Raw genomic sequence first — 12,464 nt, 5'->3', positions numbered from 1 at the left:
GGGGAAGAACTGACAGTGAAATAGTAACTTAAGTTGCATTATACAGCACCAAGGATAAAATGTACATGCCACAACTTTTTAAAGAAAAGCTCAATTAACATTGCGCTAAAGATATTGGGGGAAAATGTGGTTGGTTAGTGCCGGGGGGGGGGGGGGGGGGGGCATTTGGTGCTAAAAACTTAGTGCCCGACTGTGGCAATTTTAGTGCTGCCATTTTGTGGCAGTACTGAACTACTGTCATGAACTCCTGCACCTGCAGGTTGAGACGTCAGTTGAGCATGCAACACCCTGGACCAGATATGGAGTTACGCGCCCTGCCTTAGTGCCTGCCACTAGGAACAGGTAGAGGGGGACTTAGGTCAAGGGGCTGGGGAGTGCTCTTTAAAAAAAGGTGGCTGCTTCCTGCCTTTTTTTGTTTGCAAAATTTTTGGTACACGCAGGTTGAGGGAGACATTTAACACTGTCCCAAGGAGTTTTGGGCTTCAGCACCACAAGGTTCCCAAGCAACAAGCTCTTTCCTTGGGCCTATTCATTAGTGCTTCCAACACAATTGCTTTAGGAGGTCTCTCCAGGCAGAAATTAAAGGCCCCAGAAAACAATCAGCAGCTCAATTTTTTGGAATGCCACTGCAAGTAGGTGGTTAGTAATTTTTTACTGAATGCAGTCACTTCAGTAATGAGAACAGATGGGATGGTCTGTGATGAAACAGTCACTAGAGGAATGGAGGTCTGGGGTTTACTTACAGCAGACTGCAAGTAGGCATAAGCTAATCCAATATCCTATAGCTGCTTTATAGGGTTTCTGTACTGAGTCAGATGGGCAGAATTAGATTTGCACTACACTGGTTCATTTTACATGCAATTGTTTATTACAATAATGACAAAATTGCATATAGAGCCATTAGTCAGTATCTTCATATTAAGGCAGACCAGTTGCAATTGCAAGACACTTGTTCACTGCATTTAGTGTAAACTAGTCACATGTTTGAAAACTACCAAACTGCAAAAAACCATTAGATACAAATGAAGTTGCCTCAAAAGCCTAAACAGTTAGCCCACTAAATAAAGCCAGCCAAGATTAAGGCAACATGACTGCAAATACATTCAGTATAATGTACTTTACAGTTTGGAATAAAGTGCTAGAGATAAACAACTATGCCAGCGAGGCTTTCAATTCAAGCATCCAGCCTAGCAAGGAAAAGACCACAATCTATTGAGACTTGTCAATTCCAGTGGGTTTCATTTCTACTGGCTCCTGGCCTTCTGTCAGCTGTGGGAAAAAGGGTCCCACCAGCCAGCTAAGGGGAGTGTTGTGAAGCACATAATCCATCACCCCATCCATTGCCTCATGGATCTTCAGCAGTTGCTCTTTACTCTGTGCTAGGAATGGTGTAGACAGATCCTGGAAGGAGTTGGCGGATGAAAGAGAGCGGTTGATCTCTTCTGCTAGTTTACAAATATGCTGCACTTGATCTTCAATATTCTGAGGCAGACCATGAACATTTGAAGCCAGGGTCTGGCAGATGGTTTGCAACTGATCAGCAAAATTCTGAATCATGGCCAGTGTTTTGGATTCAATTTGCTAGAATTAAAAAAAAAAGTTTAAGTTTCAATCTGTACCCAATGTTGCTCCAGCAAGTTTTATATTTATCCTGGTATTACTTGCCCATTGGAAGGCAATGAAAACAGTCAAATTGCTTGCAAACCTCATGGAATTTCTCAAGGGAGGGGGGGGGGGAGGCGAAGAGGAAAGAGGGGGCAGAGTGCCTGGCCATTGACAAGTTAGTGAATATCAAGAAGAATGCATCCAAGAAAATTGAAGTGTGCCCTACTACCATTAAATGCTTGTGTGCCAACCAAATAGTTTCTCACTAATCCAAACTGGTGCCAGTTTAAACAGATATCTGTTTGCTTTTTGATCTAAGAGGGAAATCCTGAAGTGCAGTTAGTTTTAGACAAATACTCTCAAAAGGAGGCAACACAAATGAAGTTGTTGGGTAGGTGAGAAACTTCTCTTGGAGCAAGGCCATTGCATGTTTTATGTTCATCTTTAACTAGCTCAGACAAAACTGGTTTAATGCCTCTTCAGGATTGCAACACTGATACTACACCAAATTATCCAAGTTGTGTTGAAGTCTCACGAGTGGGGCTACTAACAGCTAAGCTGACACTTATGCTTTTAAAGTGGTGCCATACATTGTATTTGAACTGAACTAGGTGGACATGGTACATGCATATGGGTCATGTAATATACTAAAATGCAGACAGTTGGAGCTATTGAACACAAGATACCATGTGTTGGTGCAGGGCAAGTCACCTGCTGAAATAACAGTGCTGGTCCAGTTACTGCAGGTAGAAATGGCCTAGGTGGCATCTATCAAAAATCCTTCACAAGGTGGGTGAAGAGACAGTGGTTGCTTCATTTAGCATCTCAATTGCTGGACATAATGAACTTCCAGGGGAGAAGAGGATGGGAAAAGACAAATTATGCATCAGACTGCCTCTACATTAGCAATTGCTCAAGTTCTTACTTCAGGTTTCTCAGACAGCTCCTCTTTTGCTTGGCCATCTGGCTGCTGCTTTCTCCAGTCAAGCAGAATCAGATTCAAAGTTGCACAAACATCCTGTAGCTTGAAATGTGCTGATTCTGCTCCTTTCTTGGCCATTTCAATCTAGAAGTACATGAGTCACATTTAGTCAGGATAGTCATGCATTCTAGCAATCAAGGTTAAGGGTGAAAAGGAAAAGCCAACCAGGATGGGGTGAAGAGTGAACTTAGCTACTATGCAAAAGGAGCAGACAAACCTTTTTGGGGGGGGGGGGGGGGGGGGTGTATAAAGAGGAAAAAAGTCAACTTGAACAAGATCTCCAGTAGGACAATCTTTCAGGCATGTTGGAGCTACACAGTGTACAAGTCAGACTTATCTAGGGCATAATGTTAGATTGTAGTCTCCAATCTTTATCCTTGAAGGTGAAATGAAACAGGAATCACAGTTGATTAGTGATGTTGAACTTTATGCAAAATTGGCAGTGCAAGAGCACAGCTAATATGGCATCCACATACAGACTGCACAAGACAGTTTTTTCCTTACCAGATCTACAAGGTTGTGGAGATGAGCGAGGGTCTCCTGACCATTCTGCTTGGCTTGCTGTATCTTGGCTATGGAACACTGGTATGCACGATTACGAACCTTTGAGGACAAAGAGCCCAAGCGTACATAATAACTCTGCTCTTGTACTGTCGCAGTGTCAGAACCTTCAGAAGTAGCCACTTTTGCTGAAAGAAAATCAGAATCTTTAGGCCGGATATCAGGAGGCAGCACTTTGTTACTGCAATATATGAACCATGTACAATCAAGACAATAATGGACTCTATCCACCCATTTCATCTCTGGGAAAGATCTGGATAAATACTGCCTAATCTCCCCCAAGTCAATCAAGCAACAACCAATAATATGAAGCCACGTCTACATTTCCAATATTCAGCCTTGGCCAGCCATCCTCCACAGATATCAAGACCATCCATGCTCAAAGCACCCTCTGCCACCACAATCCCAGCAGCACAGGACTTCCTCAGTTCCCTTGGAATATTTGGTCATCGCCATCTATATTTATCCCTATAACACCCAGTGCACTTTCCAACCATATATGTATACAACTCATTTTCTGTTTGTCAGATTTCCAACATCCACAGCATTTTGATTTTGCTTATATCTACATTGACTGTCCTTCAGCATTCTAAAGATTTATATTGTGCCTCCTCAGTGTTTTGTTCCTCAGTGAATGAAACTTGCATGAATCTGCTCATAACAGAGGCCCAAATATGGGAATCAGCCTCATCACATCATGGTGTGAGATAGAAGGTAATCATGTGAGGACTTGCCGAGAATGGTTGTATGACACTCTTGACTGCTGAGCTACCCCAGACTAGACTGAGCATTGTATATAGTTAGCAGATTGGAAGGATCCTGCCCTGGGAGTGTATGCTAGGCTGAAGTAGCAGAGCCTGGTCTCCAATCTTGTATCCCCTTGCCATTGGACCAAGACCTTGCTCTGTCAAGCCCATGTGGTAGCTGGTGTGCAATGGCCACCCCACATTAAGAACTCCCACAGGCATCATCACGCTTGAAAATGAAGTTCAGGACCTGGAACATCAGGGCCCTCATGGACAACTCCAACAGCAACAGACCGGAATGCCATACTGCTATAGAGACTAGGTCCCGCATTGGACTCAAGTCACCAGAGAACTTGGTGTGGAAGCAAGTCAGCCTCAGTTCAGAGGGGCTGCCTAAGAGGAGAAGACACCTGCAAGAATATTCCTTCCTCCCCAGGAGATACAGTTGCAAGTTCATGGTCTTCTTCGGCAGTCCCTCAGAACCAAGGATGACTTGCTTCCAATTTAAAAATGAGTTCGCAGGTGACTGAGGAGTCCAATGTGGGACCTACAGTCTGTCACAGGTGGGGCAGACGGTGGTTGACGTGCACTCCCCGGATGCTTCTCCTCCACTTTGTGCGGTCTTGGGCCAGGGATGCCCAGGTGTCAGTGGGGGATGTTCCACTTTTTCCAAGGAGGCTTTGAGGGTGTCCTTGAAGCATTTCCTCTGCCCACCTGGGGCTCTTGCTGTGCCAATAGAAAGGGCAACAGGAAAGCTCAATCTGGGTTGGTCAAGGATTAGCCATGCCCTAAGCAAGATTTGATTTTTGGAAACTCAAGCAGCATTTTTTTTACTTAATAGCAGAAGATAGACACTATACCCAACCTGGCATACTCAATATGGGCTCATTGAAGCAGATTGAAATGCAACACAGTCAAGGGCATTCAGTCATTATAACTAGCAGAGACCATGTAGTAAAGGTTTCAGGTTTGTAGTTACCTAGCTCTTCCTTGGTCATGGGAAGATAGTGATCAACCAGCTCCTCAGATTTGGAGAGAGAGAAATATCCAGACCAGTAGCCACCAGCTGACCCACAGCACTGGCACCTTCAACCGCAACTGCTTTAGTTCTTTCCAAGTTGCCTTGTACTGCAGTTGTCGTCATGTCTACAACCCCCATCATTGATTCTTTTACATCAGTCATGGTTGATGTCACTAGTGCCTTTGTTTCAGCAAGGACCTGTAATAACATGGAATAGCAGGTCAAAAATTATAGGCTAGCAAGTATGAAGTTATTCAATTCTAAGGAAGGTTTAATTCCAACTGATCAAGTGAGCATTTGAATATAGAGGCTTCAGCTATGAGTGACTTAATCATGGAGACAATTTTCACCCAACGTCTACTAAAAATGGTCACAGGATCAAAGTCCAGGGCTTAAATAATCTAGGTTAATTGTTTAGAGGGGGTGTCCTCTGGTTGAAATGTTAATCAGAGGCCATTTGCCTGTTCAAGTGCACAATTCACAGGTACTATAGAACCAGGAGAGCTCACTGGACTCCCTCAATTAACAGAAACATTAGTTATTTAAGAAAAAAAAGGGGGATAGGACCAAACAGATGGCTGACAAGTCAGCACAGAAGATCATCAATTAAGGATACTAAAAGTAATGTTTTTCTTTTATTTGTTTTTAATGGGATAGGGTGTTGCTGGCCATGCCAGCATTTATTGCCTACTCCTAGTTGCCCTCGAGAAGGTGGTAGTGAGCCGCCTTCTTGAACCGCTGCAGTACATGTGGTGATGGTACTCCCAGTGCTTCGTTAGGGAGTTCCAGGATTTTGACCCAGCAATGAAGGATTGGCAATATACTTCTAAGTCAGGATGATGTGTGGCTTGGAGTTGGTGGTGTTCCCATGCACCTGCTGCCCTTGTCCTTCTAGGTGGAAGAGGAAGTGAGTTTGGGAGATGCTGCCAAAGAAGCCTTAGCGAGTTGCTGCCGTGCATCTTGTAGATGGTACACACTGAAGCCATGGTACGCCAGTGGTGGAGGGAGTGAATGTTTAGGGTGGTGGATCGGGTGCCAATGAAGCAGGCTGCTTTGTCTTGGATGGTGTCAAGCTGAGTGTTGTGGGAGAGGCACTCATCCAGGCAAGTAAGGAGTACTCCATCACACTCCTTACTTGTGCCTTGTGGAAAGGTTTTGGAGAGTCAGGAGGAGAGACACTCACTACAAAATACCTAGCCTCTAACCTGTTCTCATTGCCACAGTATGTGTGGCTGGTCCAGTTAAGCTTCTGGTTAATGGCGACAGCCACAATGTTGATAGTGGAGGATTTGGCAATGGTCATGCCATTGAATGTCAAGGGGAGGTTGTTAGACTCGTGTGTTAGAGTGTCATTGCCTGGCACTTGTGGCTTGAATGTTACCTGCCACTAATCATCCCAAGCCTGAACATCATCCAGGTCTTGTTGCATGTGGGCATGCACTGCTTCATTATCAGAGTTGTGAATGGTGCTGAACATTGTGCAGTCATCAGCATCAGCAAACATGCTGGGCATGACTCCAGCCAGTGGAGTGTTTCTCCCCTCCCCCAATCCCATTGACTTCAGTTTTACTAGGGCTCCTTGATGCCAGACTGTCAAATGCTGCCTTGATGTCGAGGGCAGTCACTCAGCTCACCTCTGGAATTCAGCTCCTTTGTCAATGTTTGGACCAAGGCTGTAATGAGGTCAGGTGCAGAGTGGTCTTGGTGGATCCCAAACTGGGCATCAGTGAGCAGGTTATTGGTAAGTGCCGCTTGATAGCACTGTTAATGAGAACCCTCCATCACTTTGCCAATTGAGAGTAGACTGATGGGGCTGTAATTGGCTGGGTTGGATTTGTCCTGCTTTTTGTGGACAGGACATATCTGGGCAGTTTTCCACATTGTCAGACAGATGCCAGTGTTGTAGCTGTACTGGAACAGCTTGGCCAGAGGCACAGCTAGTTCTGGAGTGCAGTCTTCAGCAGGATAGCTGGGATGTTGTTGGGGCCTATAGCTTTTGCTGTATCCAGTGCACTCAGCCATTTCTTGATATCACATGGAGTGAATTGAATTGGCTGAAGACTGGCTTCGGTGATGGTGGGGACCTCAGGAGTAGGCCGATATGGATCATCCACTCGGCACTTCTGGCTGAAGTTGGTTGCAAATGCTTCAGCCTTGTCCTTTGCACACATGTGCTGGGCTCCACCATCATGGAGGATGGGGATATTCTTGGAGCCTCCTCTTCCACCCCCTGTTTGTTGTTTAATGGCCCACCACCATAAATGACTGGATGTGGCAGACTGCAGTGCTTTGATCTGATCTGTCGATTGTGGAAATTGCTTAGCCCCATCTATAGCATGCTGCTTCTGCTTTTTAAGCATGCATGTAGTCCTGTGTTGCAGCTTCCCAGGTTGGCACCTCATTTTTAGGTACACCTGGTGCCATTCCTGGCATGCTCTTCTACACTCGTTGAACTAGGGTTGGTCCCCTGGCTTGGTGGGGATGGTAGAGAGAGTTATATGCTGGACCATGAGGTTACAGATTGTGGTGGAATAGCTGCTGCTGATGGCCCACAGTGCCTCAGATGCCCAGTTTTGAGCTGTTACCTGTTCTGAATCTATCCAATTTACCAGTGGTAGTTCTGCACAACATGGAGGTTGTTCAGTGTGATGAGGAGACTTCATCACCACAATGACTGCAGTGGTCACTGCTGCCAATGCCATCATGGACAGATGCATCTGCTACAGGTAGGTTGGCAAGGATGAGGTCAAGTAGGTTTTCCCCTCGTGTTGGTTCACTCACCACTTGATCACAGGCCCAGACTGGCAGTTATGTCCTTTAGGACTCAGCCAGCTCTGGTGCTACGGAGCCACTTTTGGTGATGGACATTGAAGTCCCCCACCCAGAGTACATTCTGTGCCCTTGCTACTCTGGATTCTCTATTAAGCTACAAGTTTCCAGAAGAGCAAATAGCATTTTCTCCTTTGATGTTATAAACCAACTATACAACACTAACCTGGTCTGTAGGCTGATGCAGGATAGGAAGCTTCTCCTCCAGCTTGTCCAAGCCTTTGCAGGCATACTCATTGGCTGCTGCAACTGAACATAGAACATGGTCAAAAAAAAATCCAGGACACAGTGGCTGCAGTTCTGTCATTTGCCTGTAAAGAGAATTGCCATATACTGGCAGCAGAAGTAATGTCATTGCACTGCTCCAGGAAGGACAATGCAAATGTATTCAAAACATAAAATGCTCTCAATTTCATATTAGGATGAAAGTTTGACTAGAGCAGTCTCAATGCATGTGTGGCTAGCCACCTTTCACATCTATAGACAAGCCTTGCACATTACTAAATAGAAAATACTGGAAAAACTCACGCCAGGCAACACCTGTGAAGAGAAATTAGAGTTGATGTTTCAGGTCAAAACACTATCAAGACTAAAGAGGCACAGGGAATGAAATAGATTAAGAGGCCAGGCCAGGAGAGAACAAAAAAGAGACGAGACATTAAGAGGTATTCAAAACAAGATGGTGATAGGACTAGTGGAGACAAGACGGCTCTAGATTAGGTGTGAAATGCACTGGCAGAATGGGAGACAGCTGCCATGTGGGAAGAGAGGAAAAAAAGGGAAAAACCAAAACAAAGGTGTGGTTAAAAAAAAAAGTAAAAATGTAATGGGGCCAAGGTTATGATCTGAAATTGTTGAACTCGATATGGAGTCCAGAAGGCTGTGAAGTGCCTAATCAGAACATGAGGTGCTGTTCCTAGAGTTTACGTTGAGCTTCTGTGGAACAATGCAAGAGGCCAAGGATGGTGAGGTCCAAGTGGGAATGGAGTGGTGAATTAAAATGACAGGCAACCGGAAGCTCGGGGTCACCCTAACAGACTGAACGGAGGTGTTCCGCAAAGCAGTCACCCAATCTGCATTTGGTCTCCCCGATGTAGAGGAGACCGCATCGTGAGCAGCGAATACAGTATACTAGATAGCAAGTAAATCGCTGTTCCACCTGGAAGAGGTGTTTGGGGCCCTGGACAGTGGGGTTGGGGGGGGGGGGTGGTGGAGAAAGGAAGGTATAAGGGCAGGTGTTACATCTCCTGCACAGGAAGGTGCCAGGCAAAGGGGAAGTGTGCTGGGGGTGATAGAGGAGTGGTCCCTACAGAATGCTGAAAGGGGAGGGGGAAGATGCGTTTGGTGCTGGGATCACTTGAAGTGGCGGAAAATGATCTGTTGAATGTGGAGGCTCGTGGGGTGAAAGGTGAGGACAAGGGGGAACCCTATCGTGGTTCCGGAGGGAGGTGCATGGGTGAGGGCAGAAGTGCAGGAGATAGAACAGACAGTCGAGGGCAGTGTCAACCACAGTAGAGGGGAATCCTTGATTGAGGATAAAGGAAGACATGTCAGAAACACTGGTGTGGAAGGTGGCATCGTCAGAGCAGATGCAGCGGAAACAGACACAGGGAGAATGGAATGGAGTCCTTACAGGAGGAAGTGTAGTCCAGGTAGCTGTAGGAGTCAGTGGGCTTGTAGTGAATATTGGTCAATAACCTATCCCCAGAAATGGAAAAGTCAAGGAAGGGAAGAGTCAGAGATGGACCATGTGAAGGTGAGGGAAGGGTAGAAATTGGAGGCAGTGAATGAAATTGTCTAGTTCAGGGCGAGAGCAGGGAACGGCACCAATAGTCAATGTATCAGAAAGTGGTGAGGGAGGGAGACCCGCTATCGTACTTGCACTTACTACCTACTTCAATCCGTCACTAAATAGACAGTTTAGTTGGTTAAACACCAAGGATGTCAGCTCCTCTAAAGCAAGCTGCTGTAAGCAGTGAAGTGTACAAATCCTCCCTAATAAAATATTTATAAATATTTAAAAAAAAAATTGACAAGCATGAAAAGACCAGCACCCACACAGGGCTAGAGCTTCACAAGTAGACAGATCTGGATTTAGCACAAGTAATTAAAGCTGTCCAGGAGCTTATAGTTGGGTACATCTCATCCAACAGCCTGTGAGAAGCAGCAACAACTGCATTTATTTGAACTGGACCTCATTTACAAAGAGCCAAAAAATTATGCATAGCTGTGACTGCTCAGATTTAAGTGAAGTGTAGATTTACTTCATTTCAATTTACACCCAGCCAAGGAGCATTGTATACCACACTGTTTGTATTGTCTAGTATGGTTATTGATGGCATGCCTAGTGTTTATAAAAACCCTCATGACTCATCTTACTTTGAGGCTCCAGCATGTCCATAATTGGTTTGGCACCACTGGCAGCTACAGCTGAAATAGTTTTCACTCCCTGCTCTGCCAGATCACAGACAGTCTTCACAGCAGGGTAGCTCTCCTTGGTGCTAGTGTATGCAGCAGATACCTGGTCACAGGCAGAGCTCACAAGCGGCAGGTTCGTCACCCTATCAGCCACATTCTGAAACAGAAATCAAATCATTGCCCAGGCATTGGTATATTGAGAGAATAGCATCTGCTTACATTAAGTACCTATTCTACAATTATTCCATGGTCCAACTTATGAACATTAATTTTCACTATCTACATATAGTTAGTATCAATGTATATCCTCAAAACTAGTAACTATGGGTAGGACATGAAATCAAGATGCTTTCAGGAAACAAAACAAAAAAAGCTTGCCAGTCACAAACCAAGGAACAGCACCATTTTCAGTTCAGGGTGCAGGACAGTCAAGATATGTAGGTCTCTGCTTCAACTAGTTTAAACTAACTGGCCCGGAGCCCAGCCCACTATACAAGCAATAACAATGAAAGTGTTAACTAGCTAGCTACAAAACTGTAATTAGTTATTTTAAGAAGTGAGTCCCAAAGGTGCAGGTAATCATTTAGGTGCAATCAGGAGATTTGTAGCACTAGAGCATTCTGGTCTTGAGCGGCACTCATGGAGCCAAGCCATCACACCCAACCAGGATTCAAGGTTGTAGTTAGTAGCAGTCTTGCCATAGCTAGCAGAGGAGACAGCCAGTCATCTCAACTTGGGGGAAAGGCAAGGCCAACAGTCACTGGATTAAGTAATTGGGCATTAATTATTGGAACAGCATAGTATAGCAAATTTACTCATATACTTATACCTAGCAGAGAACAAGCAATTACTTTAAAAAGGCAAACCCTAACTCGGTAACCCCTTATTTTTCTATAGTGCATCCATAGCTTTACAAGTTGGCAGATTAAGTAAGCAAACAGTACACCCAAAAAAGTTACCACATTCCATCCACACACAAGCTGTACCTGTTGCCTCCCATTTTCTTTGTCTTCTGCAGTTTTTGGAGCATTTTCTGCTGTTGCAGATGCCATGATGAGCCACAAAACCCTGGAGAGACAGACAAATGAAAACATTTCTTCCAAGTTTTCTAGGACACCAATCCCCTAAAGTACTACAGATACTTCAACAGTATAGAACAGGAAAAGGTCCTCAAAAAGGAGGCAAGAACACTGCATATGCAAACTGCCTGTACACAGACTTGAAAAAGTTAGACTAACACAATAGATCTACCATTTACTTAGCTTCTGTACAGAACTAGGACCAAAACATATCCTAAAAAGTAATTTGCAAGCATTGTTCTAGCAGAACCTTAACAAGATTAAATTTCTTTCACAATTTCCAAATGAAACAAAACTATTTACAGCCCACCAATTCCTTACTTCTGCAAACTTGGCCTGCTTGCCTGTTAGGTGTCATGTGCAATGCATTTATACACCTGATGTCATCAGCTGAGGGGCCACTTGTTGTTAAACTAACCAATAGCAATTCACAAAATGAAACAACCTGACATCATACACTAATTGCACCCTTGTTCTATTGGGGACTTGGCCTGGAGGGTGTTGCACGGAGCTGTCCCGGGCAATAACATTTTAAACAGGTTCACGGACTCCCAGGCCGCTTGCCTTTTCTGCGGCCTGGAGGAGTCCGTGTTCCACGTATATACTGAATGTGAGAGGTTGCGGCCCCTGTTCCATTTTTTGAAGGGGCTGCTCCTCGATTTTTGGCTGCACTTCAGTCCCACGCTCCTGATCTTTGGCCACCCGATGCGAAGGGGAGCGGGCGGGTCGGAGGACCTCCTCGTGGGCCTGCTCCTGGGCCTGGCCAAGAAAGCCATCAATTGGTCCTGGCAGCGGGCGAGCGAGGGGGTCGTCCGACCGGATTGCCTCCCCCTCTTCCGTGGCCATGTTCGCGCCCGGGTGGCCCTAGAGATGGAGCACGCGGTGTCCGCCGGCACGCTCGAGCTTTTTCGTGACCGGTGGGCGCCGCGGGGACTGGAGTGCATAATTAATCTGGACGACCAAATTTTTATTTGATTGGTGGAGGGCTGGTTAAAAGGGTTATTGGGTATTTGTGAACTTGTTTTTTGTTTTTGGTCGAATGAAAAGAGAGGAGGGTGTTGCACGGAGCTGTCCCGGGCAATAACATTTTAAACAGGTTCACGGACTCCCAGGCCGCTTGCCTTTTCTGCGGCCTGGAGGAGTCCGTGTTCCACGTATATACTGAATGTGAGAGGTTGCGGCCCCTCTTCCATTTTTTGAAGGGGCTGCTCCTCGATTTTTGG

General features: G+C 45.4%; 1 pseudogene across 1 annotated transcript; it reads right to left on the bottom strand.

Moving 5' to 3' along the window:
• Nucleotides 1–845: 845 nt before the first annotated feature.
• Nucleotides 846–11,581, bottom strand: LOC147108304 (perilipin-3-like; annotated as a pseudogene). Its single transcript, XR_015080567.1, has 8 exons — nucleotides 11,563–11,581; nucleotides 11,149–11,230; nucleotides 10,124–10,319; nucleotides 7,911–7,993; nucleotides 4,874–5,113; nucleotides 3,092–3,276; nucleotides 2,531–2,671; nucleotides 846–1,581 (listed from the first exon to the last, which is right to left on the bottom strand). The product of XR_015080567.1 is annotated as a perilipin-3-like (transcript).
• Nucleotides 11,582–12,464: the final 883 nt, after the last annotated feature.

The sequence above is a fragment of the Somniosus microcephalus genome, chromosome 13 (genome assembly GCF_052327205.1).
Source record: "Somniosus microcephalus isolate GS21.2 chromosome 13, FLI_Smic_1.0, whole genome shotgun sequence".
Classification (NCBI taxonomy): Eukaryota; Metazoa; Chordata; class Chondrichthyes; order Squaliformes; family Somniosidae; genus Somniosus; species Somniosus microcephalus.
This window is presented reverse-complemented; position numbering and strand designations above follow the sequence as displayed.